Source organism: Triturus cristatus, chromosome 6, assembly GCF_964204655.1.
Source record: "Triturus cristatus chromosome 6, aTriCri1.1, whole genome shotgun sequence".
NCBI classification, from domain to species: Eukaryota; Metazoa; Chordata; class Amphibia; order Caudata; family Salamandridae; genus Triturus; species Triturus cristatus.
Genome location: NC_140589.1, coordinates 1,609,876,632 through 1,609,900,134, shown reverse-complemented (window position 1 = coordinate 1,609,900,134; position 23,503 = coordinate 1,609,876,632).

The window sequence follows — 23,503 nt, the reverse complement described above, 5'->3', positions numbered from 1 at the left end:
AGTCTTGGCAAATATCACAGAAGACCTACTCATCATCCTCCATGATTGACAGCAAGGGACTTTGATATTCCCTGAACTTTCAGCTGACATAAACTATTTACTCTTCCTTTTGAAATTATTGGACTTGGGAATCCAAAGCAAAACTTTGTATAAAATTTTCCCTTAGACTTGTATTTTCGTCAACAGTATTTGCCACATCGATGACTTTGAAACTGTAAAACTCGATGTCTCAAGGTGTTTTCTCCTCCTTCTCTTGGAATGGCACAGGTAAAATACTGTTCAATGAAAGACAAAACACTTTCACAGTATCAGTTCCAAATTTTGCAGCATTCTTGATCCATAATAGCATGTGTATATGAGGAGCACCTCTGGCTTGGTACTCTTTTTGCCAAAAGAAATCTGTTACTTGTCCAAGAGGAGGAATATTTGTATTGCAGATGAGTGACATACTACTTTGAAACCCATGGTTAAAATATCTGCAGACATTTACAGGATCCAAGGAACACAGTTCTCCAGGTGTCTTTAGTTCAATATTTTTGTCCCACGCATATTCAGGGGTACCTAAGTTTCTTAACGTACATTTAAGTTCTCCATGATGACAATACCAATACTCATTGGTACCACGTTGACACGCCATCAAATTTATTAACTGAGATTCTAACTGTTCATCTCTTTGTTGAACTTTGTCCATGAATTCCTTTGCAGAAACATGTGAAAGATGAACTCCTGTTTTTAATGGATGGTTAACTGCATATGACAATATGAAAGTGAAGACAAATCACTTTCAAACAGAAGATGAAATATATATGGAATGCACTGTCGAAATCTTGGCTCTTCTGAGTACATCCTTGTTGAGCAGTATTCTGAAGCTGGAATCTGTACTGCTCGTTCGTTATATCCTCCACCTTGTCCAGTGCTGAACAGCTGTGGAAAACAACATGCTTCTAAACTTTTTTGCCATGGGCGTTCCCTTCGCTTTCTTCATTTCAACTAATTCAATATTGTTTTCTATCAGTTCTTTTGAATGTAGAGGATGTATACTGTAATGTTCATAAATCTCTTCACTCCTAGACTTTTCCACTTCTTCTATTTGTTCACTTGAAACTTCTGTTTCATCTTCTAAACATATTTCCTGTTCATCAACTCTTACATTCTTATAATAAATATTATTCAGCACCAGATACAATGCAACCTTTTGAAGTTTGTTAACATCTACAAAGTCTTGCCATATTTTTCGACTCTTTGTTGGTACACCATTAACTAGAATACCTACAGGCTCAGTTTCCTCCCTGTCTATACCAACAGTTTCAGTATCCTATTTCTGACAGGGATGAGTTTCGGCTCAGAAGCAAAAGGAGGATACCTATAGTCACGTTGCACTTCTTCTGGAGGGACTGTTAGAGGCAACAATTTTGCCTGTACTATTCTCCATCCAATGTCTGGCTTGAGGGAAATGTATTTCGGGCGAGTCAGAAAGATAGAGCAGGACTCTGAGGAGTGGGCAGTAAAATGCAGAGAGGTGTATCTCCAATAGGGAAACAAAAAGAGAAGACGGTGGTGATGGATTCATTTGTTGTGATTTGATTTGAAGCAGAAAAAGACAGATACACACACAAATAAAGGAAGGTAGAAAGTAACAATTTGAAAGCCTAGTTGTCAAGGAAGAGGAGCTTGTCCTCAAACTCTGGTGGTTCGGACAGAAGTAGGTCATGTAACCCACTACTTATAACTTGCTCAGCTATCAAAGTTTTGTACTTGGCAACATCCACTTCTGAAAAAGGAATTACTAACTTACTGTTCAGAAATACTTTGTACCGTGGATCCAAAATTGTGGCAGTAATGTAATGTGGATGTGACACAAATTTATTTTGAATCCTTGTATTTTCAGATAAGCGAGCGCCTAAGGATTCTGCCAAATAATGTGCATCTTGTTTGTCATCCACACCTGCGTACATTTCAGACACCTCCTTCAGCTGTTGCTCTAGCATGTGCAAGAATGGGATAGCTTGGCCCATAGTACAGTCCTCCCTGTGAAGATGTGTGAAGACCTCAAAAGGAAGTAGCATCTCTGTCAGGCATTTAACGAGGTCCCATTGACCCATCTCAATGGTCATGCCTATCACAGTAGGATCCCCTAATCTTCGAAAGACATAAGCATTGAATGGTATGTACTGCTGAAACAGACGATCAAGCATGTAATAAGTTGAATCCCAATGCGTTGGCACCTCCTGGATGAGTGCTTTGACTGGCATTTTATGCTCATGTTGAATGACCCTCAGCTGCTTCCGGGCTTTAAAAGAATGGCTGAAATGTGTGCATATTCTTCTGCAGGTGACCAATAAGTTGCTGACTTTGAATTCATTTTTCAGAAAGTCTTGAACAACAATGTTAATGCAGTGTGCCAAACACTGGACCCTGAAATAGCCACCATCTTTCATGGCCCTAACTACATTACTGAAATTGTCTGGGGCAACAAAACCAATGTTAAGCCCTCGTGGGGGCAGCCACTCAAAGACATTGCTGATAAACTCATCCAAAATGTTTGCAGCAGTATGACATTTCTCCATGGCAAACATTGCTCCAGTTGCATGTTTGCGAGTGGCATGAAAAATCTCAGCAGCGTCAACACCAGCAGATATCTGGTCTCTAGCCCCCACGAAAGAGATCCAGTGTGCAGTTATGCACATGTAATCAGTGGCTTGGCAACTGGTCCACATGTCTGTTGTCAGGTGGATACTATGAACAACACTCTGCTTCAAGGCGTTTCCAAGTAATTCCAGCACGTCATGATGTAGTGCTGGAACAGCAAACCTGGCAAAATAGTAGCGGCTGGGAACCTGCCATTTTGGGCAGATGGCTGTCACAAATTCCAGAAAACCCACCCCTTCAACAAAAGAAAAAGGGAGAAGGTCCAGTGCTAACATTTTAGCCAGCTTCGCATTGTACAAACGTGCTATTGGGTGGTTGTGTTCGTACTGCCCCTGCACCGGCCTAAACATGCTGATAATGGTGAGCTGCATGGTTTTCCTTCCTCTTAGGCTCAACGACGTACTTTTTTTCATTGCGGTACTCGTTGCTGTCTCAGGCTGACTATTACTCTTGTGCCACTGAGATATTGCTGAAGATGTGGTCGACGATAACACTGCACTCCTGGGGACAGGGCTACTTTGTGTACCACTACCAGAGAGAATGTCTCCCTGTCCTTCCTCTCCCACTGTGATCGGATCTTCTTCTTCCACTTGTTTATCCCCACCAACACCAATGGTTGCAGTTTTTATGCTGCTAAGGTGGTACTCCCAGTTGATCAAATGGTGTTTTTTCAGATGGGTTATTTGGCCTCCGGTATCATAGTTTGTACCAAGCTTACCCCGACTAAATGAGGTGTTACAAATAGAGCATATAGCAATGTTCTCCTCCTTTTTGCTAACCGTAAAGAAGTCCCAAACTGGGGAGCTTAACTTTTGCCTCCTGATGGAGGTGCCACTTGCAATGCCGGATGAACTGGAGGGTGTGCGTTGAATTTGACTCTGTGCTGTACCGCTACATACTTCTACTGAGGTGGTGGTTGTGCTGGATGTAGGTCGCTGATGGGCCTTTGCTAATGCAAATATGGAAGCTGTAGGTTGTGTTGGTGTTAACTGTGTTGGAGGTATGCGTGCTACATCCCTCACAGCGATTTTGGATAGGGTAATAATTTTGGTCTCCATCTCCTCGGGGCTGGGAGTGATGTTCGTGATGACTGGCTCATCATCATCATCATCATCATCCTGCTGTTCTACATCAACCTCCATAAGTGTAAGGCTTTCTGGAACCTTCCTTTTCTCTAGCCTGGTCTTGGGACGTGTCTCCCTCTCAGACTCAGTTTGTGGCTTCCAAGTGCCATCTAGATCATCAGAAGGGGGGCTAGGCGAAGAACTTGGACTAACCCTCCTTTTCCTTGCTGGGGATTTGGAAGACAATGGATCTTCTGAATGAGTGGCTTCCTCTTCTTCCTCTGCATGAGGCTCAATTTCCTGAACTGTCCCTTCTTCGGGAGGAACAACAACTACTATTGCGGGCGGTGGTTGCGGCTGTTGTTGTTGAGCACTTATCTTCTGTGTTTTCTCCTGCGTTGATTGGGTACTACTTTGAGATAGCGATAAGTTTAGCTCAGGTTCAGCATAACTGCTTTCCACCATTAGGCTGGCTACCTCTACTACACTCATGTGCTTGGGCCTGGGTTGGTGGGTTGGGGCCACTGATGTGGAGGTGCTGCCCCCAGCTTGCCTTCCGGACACCGCTGCTGCAGGCGTCATTTTCGGTTTCCAAAAAAAACGTTTTGGGAGGCGCACCAGACTTAAGTGTCACTTCCTTCTTCTCTTCCCTCTTCTCAATAGCAACTTTCTTGGTACTGGAGGACCTGCTAACTGCTTTCTTTGGGCCCATCTTATTCAGATGTCAGCAGCACTCAGTTGCACAAGTTGCAGATATGTCTGGTCAGGTCACTCACACGTCACGTTGTGTACAGCAGCAGGACGTCTGTCTGGCAGCACAACGGGTGATGATGACACACCTCCTCCTCAGTCTTTGGTGCACCTAAAAGCAAAAAATCCAGAAGAACATCAGTCAAAAGATAGTACAATCAAACAAATATAATATATAACTTCTTAGTGTGTAGTGGTGGTCACAATTATTAAATTTTAGTAACTCGGTGAGCAACAGTGTAGCCATTTATGAGACTTTTACAACAAGGCCAGGGCTTTCCTGGTGTACTGTGTACACTCAGGAAGAATAAGAATAGCAAAGAACAAAAACAAAAATGTAGTGGAACCTGTTTGGCCTAAATTTGTGCATCACGTGGGATGGATGCAGCATCAGGGAGCTGCAGCTGGCAATGGGGATGGATTTGGCAGCAGTAAGACAAGAGTAACAATGGAAAGACACACAGGCCTATATGGCAAAAACAGCACACTACTAACTACCACCACAAAATGGCCCCCAGCTAAATGGTCAGGCCAGCCACAATAACAAGAAAGTGAAGACAAAGGACAGGGCCAGGAAGTTGGAGACTCTGGGGAACTTCCTTCCTCCTCTAAAAAATTGGGAAAAAAATAAGAAAAATTATCCCTTGGTCCAAAAACTACATCCAAATGACAACCTGAGGAGTTTTTTTAGCAAAATGAACAAAATCATCGTTTTCAAGACGGTATATGCTGCTCGCGAGATATTCTTTGCAAGATTGCAAATTCTGCGTGTTCGGCATCGCGATCTTTACAAAAATTCGTTATCGCGTTCGCAAACACACATATTGAGCGCTCGAAGAAGACAAAAAGTATAAGTCTGCGTTGTCGCGCATTGCGGAGTTGCCAAAACTGCGCGAGCTGAACACCTAGGGTTACCTACTGGCTGAAAAGGCCTATTTATATAACACACATCAAAAAACTGAAATTCCACCCCAAAACCCACATTTTGCAATTCAATACAATGCCATAAATGATGTGAAAAATCAATTGACAACAGAGAAACAGTTTTTATGCACCCATGATCAGATGACTACCTTTGGGCCTACTGGCAGACTAGGCCACAAGCTTGGGACTGAATCCTATAGCAAAAGCAAGCACACTGCCAAACTCCACAAAATGGCCACCACCCACATGGCCAGGCCACCCACAGAAAGTGAAGATACTAGACAATGAATGCAGGCCTATGGCAAAAACAGTGCACACAGCCTGGATGGCTCCACAAAATGGCCGCTAGCCACCCACAACAAAAAGAAATGGAAGACAGACAATGCAATCCTATGGCAAAAACACACTGCCTGCCTTCACAAAATGGCAGCCACCCACATGGTCAGGCCACCCACAATAACAATAAAATGAAGACAGGACCAGGAAGTTACAGACTCTGGAGAACTTCCTTCCTCTTTTAAAAAATTGTACAAAAAAAGAAAAATGACCCCTTGCTCTAAAAACTACATCCAAATGACAACCTGAGGAATTTTTTTTAGCAAAATGAACAAAATCATTGTTTTCGAGAAAGTTTTATGCTGCTCGCGAGATATTCTTTGCCAGATTGCAAATTTTGAGTGTTCGGCATCGTGATCTTTACAAAAAGTCGTTATCGCGTTCGCAAACACGCATATTGAGCTTGCGAAGAAGACAAAAAGTGTAAGTCCGCGTTGTCACGCAGTGCGGAGTTGCCAAAACTGCGCGAGCTGAACACCTAGGGTTACCTACTGGCTGAAAAGGCCTATTTATTTAACACACACCAAAAAACTGAAATTCCACCGCAAAAACCACATTTTGCAATTCAATCCAATGCCATAAATGATGTTAAAATTCAACTGACAACACAGAAACGGGTTTTATGCACCCATGATGAGATGACTACCTCTGGGCGTACTGGCGGTCTAGGCCACAAGCTTGGAACTGAAGCCTATGGCAAAAGCAAGGACACTGCCTAACCCCACAAAATGGCCGCCACCCACATGGCCAGGCCACACACAGAAAGTGAAAACACTAGACAATGAATGCAGGCCTATGGCAAAAACAGTGCACACAGCCTGGATGGCTCCACAAAATGGCCGCTAGCCACCCACAACAAAAAGAAATGGAAGACAGACAATGCAATCCTATGGCAAAAGCACACTGCCTGCCTTCACAAAATGGCCGCCACCCACATGGTCAGGCCACCCACAATAACAATAAAATGAAGACAGGACCAGGAAGTTACAGACTCTGGAGAACTTCCTTCCTCTTTTAAAAAATTGTACAAAAAAAGAAAAATGACCCCTTGCTCTAAAAACTACATCCAAATGACAACCTGAGGAGTTTTTTTTAGCAAAATGAACAAAATCATCGTTTTCGAGAAGGTTTTATGCTGCTCGCGAGATATTCTTTGCCAGATTGCAAATTCTGCATGTTCGGCATCACAATCTTTACAAAAAGTCATTATCGCGTTCGCGAACATGCATATTCAGAGCACAAAGAAGAAAAAAAAGTGTAAGTCCGCATTGTCGCGCAGTGCAGAGTTGCCAAAACTGTGCGAGCTGAACACCTAGGGTTACCTACTGGCTGAAAAGGCCTATTTATTTAACACACACACAAAAACTGAAATTCCACCCCAAAAAACACATTTTGCAATTCAATCCAATGCCATAAATGATGTTAAAATTCAACTTACAACACAGAAACAGTTTTTATGCACCCATGACGAGATGACCACCTCTGGGCCTACTGGCAGACTAGGCCACAAGCTTGGGACTGAAGCCTATGGCAAAAGCAAGCACACTGCCTAATTCCACAAAATAGCCACCACCCACATGGCCAGTCCACCCACAGAAAGTGAAGACACTAGACAATGAATTCAGGCCTATGGCAAAAGCAGTGCACACAGCCTGGATGGTGCCACAAAATGGCCGCTAGCCACCCACAACAAAAAGAAATGGAAGATAGACAATGCAATCCTGTGGAAAAGCACATTGCCTGCCTTCACAAAATGGCCGCCACCCACATGGCCAGGCCACAACAACAAGCATAAGCCAAGGGGAACAAAGAAAAGACATGCAGGCCTATATGGCAAAAGTAGCACACTACTAAACTACCACCACAAAATGGCCCCAAGCCACATGGATGGTCAGTCACAACAGGCCATGGCAAACAATGAACTCATGCAGGCCTATATGACCAGACAAAGGACCCATGCTTAACAACACAGCTTTAATACAAAAATGCAAAAACGAAAATCAACAGGGCTACGAAAGGTTGGAAAGTTACACAGCAAGCACAAACACACATCCAGCAAAGGTATTTATTTATTAACAACACACACACCCAAAAAGTGAAATACACCCCAACCACATTCAGCAATTCAATCCAATGCTATCCATGCCCTACATGATATTTAAAATAAAATTCAACAGATACCACAGAAACATGCACCCATGGGTACCTCTGGGCCTACTGGCTGAAACTTCAAAGAAAAACAACTAGGCCCCTACTGAAACTACAGGCCACCCACAACAAGAAATTTTAAAAACCATGAAAATGCCAAAAAAATGGAGGTACAAGCCCCAATCAAACAAACAAGTACACCAATTCCCCAACTTACTTGTAAAATCTCAATCCCAAAAGTCCTAAAATCCAATCCAATGATATATGATGCAGCAGACAGACACAAAAAGTGACCCTTCCAGCTCCAAAATCCTAATGAAAGTGAACAGCACATGGACAAAGCACTGGGAGGAGCCTGCTGGACAGGAACAGGAAGTTGGAGACTCAGGGGCACTTCCTTCCTCTTGAAAAAAAAAGTAAAAAAAGAAAAAGGACTCCTTGCACAAAAAACTACCTGCTAATTCACAATCTGAGGAGTTTTTTTGAGCAAAATGATCATTTTCGAGAAGGTTTTATGATGCTCGAGAGATATTCTTCGCCAGATTTTTCGGGATCGCGATCTTACCAAGACTGCCGCCGGAAGTCAGCTCGTGAGTCCGAATGATTTGTTGGCGTTCGCACACTCTCACTGGATCGTGCGGCCATAATACAAATCTCATGGTGCACGCGAACGGATAGAAAATCAAGTCGGCGAATGAGCGGAGCGTAGTTCACCGCCCAGGGTTACTATACATCAATCAGACACACAGATGGACTAGTAGCAATAAGAACAATTCTCCCAAAAAAATCAGTACACTACTCTGCCTAACATTGAAATGCTGGAATTGTGCCTACAAAACAACTGCTTCCTCTTTAACAGTGAATTCTACCTACCACTCCAGGAGAAAGCGATGGGGGCCAAATTTGCTACTTCCTATGCCTGTCTCCTGATATGGGAAGTGGAACAACAATGGATATGGAATGACCGAACAGAAAGTCTCGCCAGCGACATTGTTCTCTGGGGCAGATAGATCAATGATATATTACTCATTTGGCAAGGATCTGAAGCCCTTCTGAAACAATTTATTTACACTTTAACCCCAAACAAGTGGGGTATAGAAATGACTTACACCATCTCGAAGAAATCACCCTCTACATTGAACACAACACACTCCAAACCAAAATTCCTAGAAAAACCACAGCTGCAAACTCCTTCCTTCATGCCTCCAGTAGTCATCCTCATCATACAATTGCCAATATTCCATCAGGAGAATATCTTCGAGCCAGTATTAACTGTAGCTTATATGAGAAATATGACAGATAATCTATGAAGATTACTGAACGACTAGGTCAAAGAAGATACGATCGAAGACAACTTAAGAAAATACATCTCTTCGCTCAGAAAGATCGTGACACCCCCTAACAAAACAGTAATCCTAAAGATCACAAATCAATCATCTGTTTTACGACCCTATACAGTAATGGACAACATCATGTCCGAAAGACTCACCACAAATCAGTTTCATACGAAGGAGGAATCTCAGAGACGTACTGTGTCCATCTCTTTTACAAAACAAAAGAGATACTCACCCCTTTTTACATCAACCAAAGGGTTTTTATACTTGTTTCAACTGCTCGATTTGCAAACTAGGCAAGTCTAATACTAAGAATGTAATTATGAATGGCCATGCCTTTCAAATCAGAGACTTCATCAACTGTGAAAGCAAAAATGTAAGTGATCCAATTTCCTGTCCATGTGAACGACACTATGTAGGAAGTACAACCCGTTCGCAAAAAATATGGATCCAGGAGGACTACCGAAACATTCGCATGAATGACGAGAGGCAGCCATTAGTCCAACATCATCGCACCTTCACTTTCTGTGGCCTAACAAAGATGAGACAGCACACGAGAGGAGGTAACCTTGATCACAAATTATGCCAACAGAAAAGTGCCTTATTTATCAGTTTCAAAACTGTGACCAAAGGTCTAAATCAGGACAATGAGTGGAATCAGTGGCTCTAAGACAACTACCCTGGAACCATATGAGATCCTGGCACAAATTTGAGACTACGTTTGTAGACAGAATGCTCTACTACTGATGGGCTGATGTACTGTCATTTACAAACCCAATTATTATCTAGCTGTTTTTGTATTATTTCAGACTCATGGCTCCGGTCTAACTGACCTCTCTCTCCCCCTGTATGCGTACTTACATAACAAAAATTATGTATGATTGCAGTACATGTACCTTTTTGTATTTCTCCTATACTCCGTAACTTGGTCAGTTTTTTCAATTCCATCCATAGAGTATCAACAAGCATAAATATTCCCTTCCACTTATGACTACGACTTTCTTCTATTTTCTTTAATTCTTCTTCTTCTGTTACAAAACTTTTTATATTAAATAGTGTTCTATTTCTCAAATGTTCCCAATATCATTTTATTGACACCTGTCACCAACTGTATAGTAAAGATAGCCCCTGAACTGAGGCACTACAAATACATATGAGCACTGCCCACTCTCGCTCTAGTCCATCATACACCAACGGGTATATTCTCGGATTAGTTTGGCTCTATACTCTAGAACGTGCAATTTCAACCATTGGTATTAATTTACGTTGTTCATTGTTATGTCTGAGCTTATTAATTAATAATGCCCAGACAGGGAGCCAAGGTAGCATTGAAATGCGCTGCGGTACGAGTGCTGGCCACGTTGCGAAGGCCTCAATTTAGGGACCAGGCACACAGAGGGTTGTTTCATGCTGTTCGGGTGTCACGGCTCCGATGCCGCGTGCACGCCCAACTATTTATTAACACAAGTCTGCGGTACGTGGGACAAACCAATTAAACTCACGTACGTGGGGAGAGCTCACCGCTCTACCCCGCAGCTATGCAGCAACAATAATTACAATGCCCCAAACACAGTATCGCGAGACGCTATACAACATTCCTCCCCAAAACAGAATTCACACATGCAATGAAAAACTTAGCTTTTAGAGAAAACAGTCAGAAAAATCCACAACTTGACATCTGCAGGATGCAGCATACCAGGTCCCTATTCCTAGGGGTGACATACTAAAATGATAGTCCTTTAATCGACTAGACGGATCAGGATTTTTCCGCAGTTTGTATTGAGTACGACTCTCCTGGCACTCAATGTTCTCTCTCGTTCCTACAGGAGATTATGACACTTCTCGCTGGACCTCCTGGGGTCGGGTGCATGTATCCAGGCCCTCAGCTCCTGGTATATCCTGATCAGCATCTTACCACTCGTCCCAGATGTGGACCCTTTAGGCTGGCGTCCACTGCCACTTGAGTTTGTTGCCTTGGGTCAAAGTATCTAAGTGTGGTGGTGCTAGACAGTGTGTCTTTGGTAGCCTGGAAGGCAGTCTCTTGCTCTGGGCCCCATGCCCACGGAACAGACTCTTTGGTCAGCTCTCTCAGGGGCATGTTCAGAGAAGATAAATCCTTCATAAATCTACCGCAGTAGTTGATCATTCCCAGGAAGCTGCGCATCTCATTCACATTTGTGGGAGCCGGGGCATCTTTGATGTCTTTAACTTTTTCCAGGTCAGGAGCAACTCCTTCTGCTGAAAATGTGTATTCAAAGAACTGCAGTCTCTGTTGAAGGAACTCGCATTTGTCTCTATGTAGAGTGAGCCCAGAATCTTGAATTCTTTGGAGCACCTCTCTCAGCCGACTGTTGTGTTCCACTATGCATTTTGCATGGACCAGAATATCATCACTCACATTTATTATGCCCGGGAGATCAGACAGGATTTCTTTGATAGTATTTTGGAACACCACTGCCATGCTCGATATCCCAAAACTCAGCCGCTTGTAACATCTCAAACCAACATGCGTGGAAAACATCATGATCTATCTGGACGGTTCATCGAGGACGAGTTGATGATACCCAGCCCGAAAGTCAAGTTTTGAGAACCAACAGGCTTCGCTTAGTTCCCCTATCAGGTCATCAATGGTCGAAGTCAGATGCCGTTCTCTTTTGATTGCTGTGTTCGGAATTCGCATATGCACACAGATTCTCACCTCCCCCGGCTGTTTGGGCTTTCTTGCGACCACAATTGGTGATAGCCAGGGGGTCGGACCCTTCACCTTTTCAATAATCCCTGCTTCCCCAAGGTTGCCCAGTTCCTTTTCTACCAGAGGTCTCAGATGGGTCGATAGGCCACTGGCTGTACCAAGGGGTCAATATGGAGATGTGTCTGCTTGTTTAGTAGTCATCCGATCCCATTGAATATTTTCGGGAACTCGTTTAAGATTTGACTCAAACCTTCTTGGTGTATCCCAAAGGCAAAGGTGACTATGCCCAGGGCCTCTGCAGACTTGCACCCAAGCAACAAGCCATGTCCCTCCTCTGTGATGTATACCACCGCCTCCAGTTCCTGCTTATCGTAGGCCATGGTGGTTTTGAATTTTCCTTGGATAGCCAGAGGTTAGGATTGTTCATATGCAAATACTTTGATCTTGAAAGGCATCAGTGATGGAAGAGGTATCATCCCTTTGTGAGCTTCACATGACATGATATTTATAGTCGCTCCAGTATCTACAATTGCAGTCGTCGGGTGTCCTCCAATCAGAACTTGGCACTGCGGCAGTCGACTCGGCAGTATTCAATGCCGACCCTACGGTGAACACCTAGGGGCCCATCAGGATGTGGGGCGGTCTGCCCTTCATCCTTCCCCGCCCGCCACCCATTTCCCCCCGCCATATTAGTATGACGGGGGTACCCCGGCAGACGGAAAGACCGTCCAACGGTTTTCCGCCGGTCCCACAGGAGACCGGGCGGAAAATGGGCCTGCTATGGTGGCAGTGTCTGTTAGACACCATCAACCATATTAGGATGGCAGCGGAAAGCTGCCTTTCTGTGGCGGCACCTCCGCCACAGAAAGGTATTTGGTCCTTGTCATTGGGGGCCCGTAGCGGACCCCCAGGAATTCTGGGGTGTGGAGGGTGCACATAGGGGGTATCTATGGTACCCCCCTGCATTTGCATGCACAACATGGCAGGCACCGCACGGTGACTGCCACGTTGTGCATGCAAATGCACAACATGCATTTTTGGCATGAAAAAGCACCGCCCGCCGCAATGTTAAAAATGCAGGATGCGCCCGAAAGTGTGGCGGGCGCATCCTAATCTCCCCCACGGGACCACCGCACATATAGCGGGCAGTCCCTTTCTACGTCGGGACCGGCCGCCATCCGAATGATGCCCCAAGAGTACCGTGTGCTCTCCCCGGCCATCATCATCCATTTCCCTGCCTTGTCGGATCACTGAAAGAATATCGACAGTCAAAATATCGAGGTACAAACATATCGACGCAAAAATATCGAGGTCCAGAATATCGAAGTCCTATCTACATAATGGTAAGTACAAAAATATTGGAAAAAAATATTGTTGTTCAAAATATCGGTTTTTTATGTTTAAAAAATAATGTAAAATAAAGTAAATAAGATATATAATTTAAAAAACACAGCTAAAATTATTCGAAAATATTTAAAATTATAATTAATACATATAGGTGTCGATTCCGATCCTGTAAAAAGGCCCTACTAATAGTCGTACGGAGCGTTTTCTCCGTACGACTCGTACCAGGTCAACTCATTCTACAACCTAGGAAGTACGATTCGTACAGAAAGCCTTTTTCTGTACGAATCGTACAAAAGACCGTCCAGCAAAAAAATACCCACGATTCGATCCGGAACTGCTTGTACGCGACGTCCGTACGTATATCAGCAGCGTTTTCCGGCCCAGCAAGTAAAATTCGTCCCTACGTCACTCCGTACAGCTCTTTTTTTATGGGAGCCAAACACAGCCGGAAAAGCAGAGTCCGACGCAAACCGCTATGCCACGGAGCCCCGGTACGCGACGTACAGCCATGAACCCCATCGTACGTGTCATCCCAGTCCTCTTGGCCTACGACCTGGTGCACCGCACCCGACGCACACGCCGCAGAAGGTGAGAACAACATGCGTGGGTACGGTGCGTACCACACGTACCCCTACGGCGCCATGACAACAGTGGTACGGACCATACCCACGCATGAATGCGTGGGTACGGTGCATACCACACGTACCCCTACGGCACCATGACAACAGTGGTACGGACCGTACCCACACATGAATGCGTGGGTACGGTGCGTACCACACGTACCCCTAGGCGCAATGACAACTGTGGTATGGACCGTACCCACTCATGAATGCGTGGGTACGGTACGTACCACACGTACCCCTACGGTGCCATGACAACAGTGGTACGGACCGTACCCACGCATGAATGCGTGGGTATGGTGAGTACCACATGTACCCCTACGGCGCAATGACAACAGTGGTACAGACCGTACCCACGCATTAATGCGTGGGTAAGGTGCGCACCACACGTACCCCTACGGCACCATGACAACAGTGGTACGGACCATACCCACGCATGAATACGTGGGTACGGTGCGTACCCCTACGGCCCCATGAGTACTCAGGTACGGACCCTACCCATGCATACATGTGTGAGTACGGTGCGTATCCCTACGGCCCCATGAGTACTCAGGTACGGACTGTACCCATGCATACATGCGTGGGTACGGTCTGTACCACACGTACCCCATTACAGCAGCAGGAAAATTTAGATACGAGGTGTACACACGCCAGGAATGCGGGCATAGAGGACTGGCCCAGCATGTTACCTTCAAATTGTTGTGTGTGTAGGTCCTGGCCAGCAGTGTACAGCTCCAAGGGGGTGCGTGGGTGGGTGCAGAGGACTCCCAGCAGTGCCCAGACATATGAGGGGTGGGTGCAGAAGACTTCCAGCAGTGGACAGATATATGAGGGGTGGGTGCAGAGGACTCCGAGCAGTGCCCAGACATATGAGGGGTGGGCGCAGAGGACTCCCAGCAGTGCCCAGACATATGAGGGGTGGGTGCATATCACTACCAGCAGTGTACAGAGATATGGGGGTGGGTGCAGAGGACTCACAGCAGTGTCCAGACATATGAGGGGTGGGTGCAGAGGACTCCCAGCAGTGGAAAGACATATGAGGGGTGGGTGCAGAGGACTCCCAGCAGTAGACAGACATATGAGGGGTGGGTGCAGAGGACTCCCAGCAGTGGAAAGACATATGAGGGGTGGGTGCAGAGGACTCCCAGCAGTGCCCAGACATATGAGGGGTGGGTGCAGAGGACTCCCAGCAGTGCCCAGACATATGAGGGGTGGGTGCAGAGGACTCCCAGCAGTGGACAGACATATGAGGGGTGGGTGCAGAGGACTCCCAGCACTGCCCCACTCCCAGGAGGATGGATGTCATTCACACACTGCATGACACACCACATGTGGGTGTCAGGACATACAACACATGCATACCCACCCATGGCGGATGCCCCACAATACACACCCTGATTTCATGCCAACAGACTGTATAGTCATAGAAATGCATACTAAAATAAGTTAGCCAAGGGGAACACACACTGTCACGCACATCACAGGAGTGATAGGAATGTCCAGGTGCTGGTCCAGCCACCCAGATGTTGTCTCTCATGTAAGGAATAGGATTCACTGCGACTAGATACAATGCCCACAATTGTGAGTCAGGTGCCCAAATACCTTGCATTACACGTGCCATTTGTGTGTTAGGCCGTGATTACACACATGCATAGTGCTGAAAAGAAGCAATTGGTCCCTGATGCCATTCCTACATACACAAAACACAAGTACAGTGACTGGCAAGGATGGCACAGACGATTCAGCAGGAGACATCGGTGAGCATGCATGGCCATTGTTGAAGGGATCCATCACCAACAAAGGATATGTTGACACAGGTCAGCACAACAATTGTGCAACTGTTTGCAGGGAACATGTCAGGTGCCACAGAGGAAGGAACACTCCTTGGGACAATGTCTCACAATCCAAAGGAACACACACTACCAATTAATATTTTCACAGACATTGTGATGGCACACAGATACCATGGTCCACCTCATGACCATCATACTAAAACATTTCTCCGAACCCTAACACATTACCAGAACACCAACTTCATGGGCCTCATCACCAACATCAAGTACCTGAAATGCAATAGTGTGGAAACTAAATGAAAAGGCTTCATTCAGCACACCAAAAAAAAATTCTAAGTAGACACTATTTACAAAGGCCAATGGCCAGTCCATAGTTCGAGTCCAAGGGTGGACGTATGCGACTGTGTCCACCCCTACCTTGCCTGCACAAAGTCACCTCAAGGTTTGTCGACTGGGGGGGGCATCATCAATGGGAGTACCAGGCACTGCAGGGACAGGAGTGGGTTGGGTAGGTGTGGTGGGTGCAGGACTGGACGTATCCACCACAGGGGGTGGGGCAGCGCCAAAGGTGGTGGTGAACAGCTCGCTGCACACTGCTGCCAGGGCGTCCAGAGGAACCCCTGCACCGGAAGAAACACCAGGGCCAACGGAGAGGGGGGGTGTCCGAGGGATGGGGTGCAGCGCTCTTGGGGGAGGTGGTGGATATGGGAGGCACTCAACTCCTCTGGCCGGAGACTTCCTCAACCGCTTGCGGGGTGGTGTCACAGTGAGGCTGAGGGACAGACTAGCCATGTAGGTCTCTTTGGGTGACAGTTTGGCAGGGGAGCTAGGGGGAGTGGATTTGGAGGAAGTGCGTCGTGAGGACTGCGGACTCTGACTGTGGCTGCGTGTCTGCCGTTTGCCCCCAGACCCTGTGGGTGTGACTACATCCCCCTGAGTGTGCGTGCCAGGAGGTGTGCGCTGTGCCTTACTTGGGGGTGTGCTGGATGTGTCTGTTGGGGTGTGTGCCTGTGACTGTCTGTGTGTGCTTTGGTCAGGCATGGGAGAGGGCAGTGTGGATGGGTCCGGGGTGGGGGGGCTCAGAGCACCACAGGAGAGACACTGCTTCCGTCAGTGAAGAGTCCATGGACCGCAGAAACCTGCGTTGCTCAGTCATCGTTGATGACATGCCCTCCACGAACGACACCAACTGCGTGAGCAGTCTAGTGTGTTCATGGAGGACATGCAGCATCGATGCCTGACCAACCTGCAACTGCCGCAGTGTGTCCACAGACTCTTCACTGAGGGCAGCAGGGGTGACAGGGGCAGGGGCTGCGGTGCCTGGTCCGAAGGAGACACGGTGGGACCCTGCACGGACAGAAGGGGCGGGAGCAACTGGGAGGGCGGAGATGGCAATGGAGGAGGCGGGTACAGATGGTGGGATGCTGCCTGATGTTGTTGCATCCTCCGCCTCCTCAAGGATGTCAGCCTGGGACCCGTCGGTGTCGTACATGCTCTCGCCTCCGGACAGGTCCTCCGACTGACTCCCCTCGCCCTCCATGCCACTGTCTCCTGCTGACTCTACAGCACTGGTGGCACTGTCGTTGGGTCCCTCCTCAAGGTCCATGCAGGTGTCTCCCTCGCTTGTGGATGATGATGCTGTGGGCAAGGAGAAGAAACCAGAAAGCATCAGTCACCTGTATACATCTGACACATGAGCACAAGAACAATTGGTCACAGTGCATATCAGGCAATGCATCATGAGTAACAGCTGGATTACTCCGTACATATGTAAGCCCTGACCTGCCCAGTTGGTAGACCAACCATGCCACTTTGACACCAGGAAACTCAATACACAAAAGGCCACAACTTGAATGAGCAATACACTGAGAAGCTAGTGTCTGTGAACCGGTGAGCACAGCAATACAATGAACTCATGACACCTCTTGTTTACTCTGAAATAAAGAGGAGTGGTGCACTCAAGGTAAACTAACACACCTCAATACTCAAGGTGTCACCACACTCAGAGAAGTGTAAATCCCTTGGAACACAAAACGAACAAATGTTGGTACCTTGGGACTCACAATACTTTACCCAATCTACATGTTTGGGATGTGCCAATTGGCCATTTCGTGAAAAGAACACTGATGTGCCTGCATGCAAGATGTTGCACAAGGCAGTGCACACAAAAGTACATTGACACTGTCATTAAAGAAGCTGGCACCTTTTCTGAGGAGCCACTGTTAGAAATAGATGGTATTGCAGAAAGTACATATACATGGGCCCACGGAGGTCTTGACGTCTTGACACTCGTTAGTTTGTATCACCGACAACTAATGAGTCTCACAAAATCAAGACTACCGTGGGAACATGTATATGGAGAATCTGCAACACCATTTATTTATAACAGTGGCTTCTTTGAAAAGGTGCCAGCTTATTCAATGACAGTGTCAATGTACTTTTGTGTGCACTGCCTTGTGAGACATATTGCATGCAGGCACATTAGTGTTCTCAACACAAATAATCAAATTTCCACATGTTAAACATGAACAACTGTTGACAAGAGCTGTGAGTGCCAAGGTACAATTCATGAAGAGTAACAACTTGAATCATGTCAGTTGTCACCAGGCCATCCGTCACCTGATTACACAGTTGGCTACACATATGACCTACTGCCTGTCATCTGGAGTAGCACACATGTCCACACCCAGGACAATGCATAAGCTAATGGGCCTGCAATTGGATGGTAAAAAAGACCAGCTGTACTGTGGGGACACCCTCATGGCAATCCAGAATGTACACACAGATGTCAGCACACAAAGTCCAAACTGCATTGCATCTGAACCACACACGTGCCAAAAATGTATGAGCAGGATTCTTGTTGGTAAAAAAATGACACAGGCTGTAAAGCACGTACATTAAGCACTGGCCAGCATCACAGGGGCTCTGCCCAGTGTATTTTAGTCCAGGCAATTCTCACACACAAGTCAGACCTGGCAATGAAAAATCAGGGTTGCACATGTATGCCTCTCCCGCCCCCCCATACCTGATTCAATGTGATTTATACAGATCAAGAAGTGACACCTCTTATTTAGGGTTACAACAACTGTGCTAGAAAAATTGCTTCATTGACACCACATCACCTCGTAGGGCTGTCAACACATATTTGTGACAAACAACCATCAACAGATTGTTGTGAATAGCCACACAGGTACTGCCCAGTGTGAGTATGCACACGCAAATGGTGTATCCCTGTCCAGTGGACACATGTAGCACACATTAACAAAATCCAAACTAGACCAGGGAACAATGCCACAGAGGCAGACCTATGCAGCACACACAGAGAATGTGCACAGTGTTGGATGACACACATGATTAGGAGGCCAGGGGATTGTAGTGGGCGCACTGCTCCATGGTCCTGGAATGAGCTGACTCTACCATGTTCAACCGTCATGGCAATATGCATATCTCACACTCATGCACATCATGTCTGAGGCTACGACATTGCTCATGCATGCTGCAAGGGTGTCCAGTTGAAAGCTCACACTCCTATGTTGAGAATCAGCATCAGTGACAACAACTATGGACCCCCTACATAGTGAACAGGTCATGGCACAGGCAAGGTACCAACACAAGTCACAGACCACCCTCCCACATGATGCAGAAAGCAATGTGCACTTAGATGTACTGGCACCCTAGATGACCATGTGCAAATGTGATTACACACACACACCAGGGGACACATGTTAAGGAGAGGAAGGGATGAAAAAGATCCCCAGGTGACATTTGGCAACAGAAAAAGGCACTGCACATATGAACTCTGGGAGTGTATTCATGCAAAATAGCACTTCCTAAAGCTGGCGACACATAACACAACAAAAAGCCATGTACCTACCCCCTCCTTGCTGCAGGCTCTCCTGTAGCTGCCTATCGAGGTCAGGGAAGACCACTGCCAGGACACGTTTCATGTGGTGGGTCAGGTGTCGGCGGCCGCCGTGGGGGCGAGGTGGAGAGAGCTTGAGCTGGACCCGGGCGATCCGCCAGGTCCAGCACCGGATGTCCTGCCACCTCTTGCGGACCTGGGCCAGCTGCCGATCACGCCCCGCAGTCCTCATGTCCCTGACGACATTGGTCCAGATCACCCCCTTCTCATAGGCAGTTACCTGTCAGGATGACAAAGTGACACAACATCAATACACCTGCTCCATGTCCCAGAGACACACATTAGAACATCTTTTAAATGTTGAACAGGGCATAGGATGCTGACATGAATAGCCTCATTCACAACATGAAATTGGCCTGTGTGCAAGCACCAATTCAGTACATGGCATTGAAAGTCTACAGGTGGCATGAGGGGTGCAAAACACTCAATGAACATGCCACACACTGTGCAGCACATGCAACAGCAGGCTGATGGGCAGCATGTGCCATGCAGTCACATGTCCCACTCCACTGACGCACCCTCGGCAGACTAGACAGACACACCCAGCCACAGATCACTGGCCTGTCATTGACAACAGCAGATACAACCCTCACTCTGCACATGTACCATTTGCCATGGGGGAGTCACAGGTGTCGTGCTAGCTCTGCAAGTCAGACACAAAGCACGGCTCACTTGTCATATCAGATGGTTAGATCAGTAGCCTCCAACATGCAGCTGTGGTGCAACACTTCACATAGACACTCACCCACATGACAAGGAACATTCACACACATCAATGTCCATGAGGTCGTACACGTCATTTGGACACTCTCACCACAGGTCCACTCAACTCATACACATCTGTGGGTACAGTCACCTGTCACACCGGGGGGACAACTGAATCACCTCAGGACAACAGGAATAAAAACCCCCAAGGATTAGCCAGGCTGAATGTCTCATGCACTATGCAGTGAAAGTCATTGTAAGCACCATGCAAGTGAGGAGTGCACACAGGAACTACATGATGCACTGCATGAGAGACATAAGCATGCCCCCCCGGGAAACACTCTGAACAACATTGCATGTCAGTCCCACCTGGACACAATATTGACATTCACACAACAGGTGCATAGGCAAAGATAGTGGACTCAGCACTCACCTGCTCCCCTGGTCTCCCATACAGGCTGGTGTACTTTGGGAGGAGGACGTCCAGCAGGGCCTGATTCTCCTCCAGGGTGAATAGCTGGGCCCTCTCCACAGCACGAGGCATGGTCAAGGGAAGCAGAGACAGCAGCAATGTTGTCGACAGGAAGGTTGTGCAGGCAAGTGCCCTCTCATGGCTTCTGGCTGCCTTATATCTGTCTTGCTGAGGGGCATGCATTTTGAGGAGTACATAGTGATTGGTCAGAATCATTCGCATCTTACGTTTACTCCAATCCCTTTAAACATACACCAGTGGCAGCATTTGCATCATTCAAATGTAGAGCATCATGTCAAGTCAACAACCACTTTGCAACATTGTATTTTGTGGCCAACTGACTTTTCCAAGACACCTGATGGAAAAATGTGAAGAGAAAACTCGGTATCCATGACAACCAGCATGCATTTAGGGCCTAATACTTGTCCATTATGTGTCCTCTATGTAATTTTGAAAGCCACACACAGGTACGGTGTGTTTCACATGTATCCCTATGGCACCAGTTGCACAGTGCGTTTGACACGTACATGTAGGCACTGGTAATACACATACGTGTACTACCAGTGCGTACACGTACGTGTACAACTAGTGCGTACACGTACTTGTACACGTACGTGTAGGCACTGGTAGTACACGTACATGTACTACCAGTGCCTACACGTACTGTACAAGTACGTGTATGCACTAGTTGTACACATACATGTACTACCAGTACCTACTACCAGTGCCTACACGTACGTGTACAAGTACGTGTATGCACTAGTTGTACACGTACGTGTACTACCAGTGCCTACACGTACGTCTACAAGTCCATGTATGCACTGGTAGTACACGTACGTATACTACCAGTTCCTACACGTACGTCTACAAGTACGTGTACGCACTAGTTGTACATGTACGTGTACTACCAGTGCCTACACATACGTGTACAAGTCCATGTACACACTAGTTGTACACGTATGTGTACGCACTGGTAGTACACGTACGTGTACTACCAGTGCGTACATGTACGTGTACAAGTACGTGTACGCACTAGTTGTACACGTACGTGTACTACCAGTGCCTACACGTATGTGTACAAGTACGTGTACGCACTAGTTGTACATGTACGTGTATGCACTGGTAGTACACGTACGTGTACTACCAGTGCCTACACGTACGTGTACAAGTCTGTATACGCACTAGTTGTACATGTACGTGTACGCACTGGTAGTACACGTACGTGTACTACCAGTGCCTACACACCAGTGCCTACCCGTTCTTGTACACATACGTGTAGGTACTAGTAGTACACATACGTGTACAACTAGTGCGTACATGTACTTGTACAAATACTTGTTCGCACTAGTTGTACACGTATGTGTACTACCTTAGTACACGTACGTGTACAAGTACGTGTACGCAGTAGTTGTACACGTACGTGTACTACCTTAGTACACGTACGTGTCCAAGTACGTGTACGCAGTAGTTGTACACATATGTGTACTACCGTAGTACACGTACGTGTACTACCAGTGCGTACAAGTACGGCGACGCATTTCACACGCTTACAATGGTAATACAGCCGTACACATGCCAGGAATGGAGAGCTACGAGTCGCACATGGATGTCCATCAAGTACTTGTCATTGCATACTTTCCTGTGCAGGCCCTAGGTGTGTTAGCCAGTGATAGTGCACAGGTCCTCTCATCTAGTTGCACAATTGATGTGTTCTGACCTGTGGACACATGTCATGTGTGATGGGGCATGATGTGGCACACATCACCTTGACACTTGCCACATGTGTGTCTGTAGTCCAACTGTGTCATGCATAGCAGCAGTGGGTGGCACAGTCATCAACACCCGCACCTATCTCCTGATGCCAGGGACAGGGACACTTTATCAACTGACCTGTCACGATCAGCGTGCCCCTTTGGGACTGTGTCAGGTGTGTGTCATGTGTTCCCATGAGCTTTATGTCAGTGTCCCGTCAACGGCATCTGCTGTTGGCGCATCCAACAGGGATCTGTGTGGAGATGGGCATGTAACATCTACGCACACCATGCCACATGTGGATTCCCAAGGCTGTAGGGTCATCATATATTTTCAGTCATACATGTGTTTGTTATCTCAATGGCTGTGTCTTTGTGTTGTCACGTGTACCCCTTCATCGCACTGTGTTTGATATGTACATTTGACATTCCATGTGACCTGTGCGTGTGCTTTGCAGTCAGCTGTCTGGATGAGATGACATCCTTCAAATGCAGCTAAGTGGTTGTGTGTCACTCCGGTCATATCTATGGCTCTTCACTCAGACTGGCCCCAAATCATTTCAGGGCATGTCATGTAGATTTGACAATCAACAGGTGTATCAGGCTTTTTGTAGGAGTGCCAGCAAGCTGGCATCTGTGTCCTGGATGTATTGCACTCACCCGACTCCATAGTTACCTGATGTGTATTAGCAGTGTAGCATGTGCTATGTACATTGACATTGATGTTTGCCAACTCTCAATCTTCATTCTTCAAAACTATGTTTTGCAGGGCACCACCTGTCCCAAGACTAATGCCAGACTTGGGTGCCATGAGGGAACGTGCCTGCATCCGCCGTTACAGATTCACTCAACAGTTGATTGAGGACCTGACAAACAAGCTGGCACCACACCTACAACCGCAACACAGGTATCCTACTGCGCTGACCCCCAAGATGAAGGTGATGGCAGCCTTAAATTTTTTTGCCACAGGTACGTTTCAATTGACCATAGCTGATG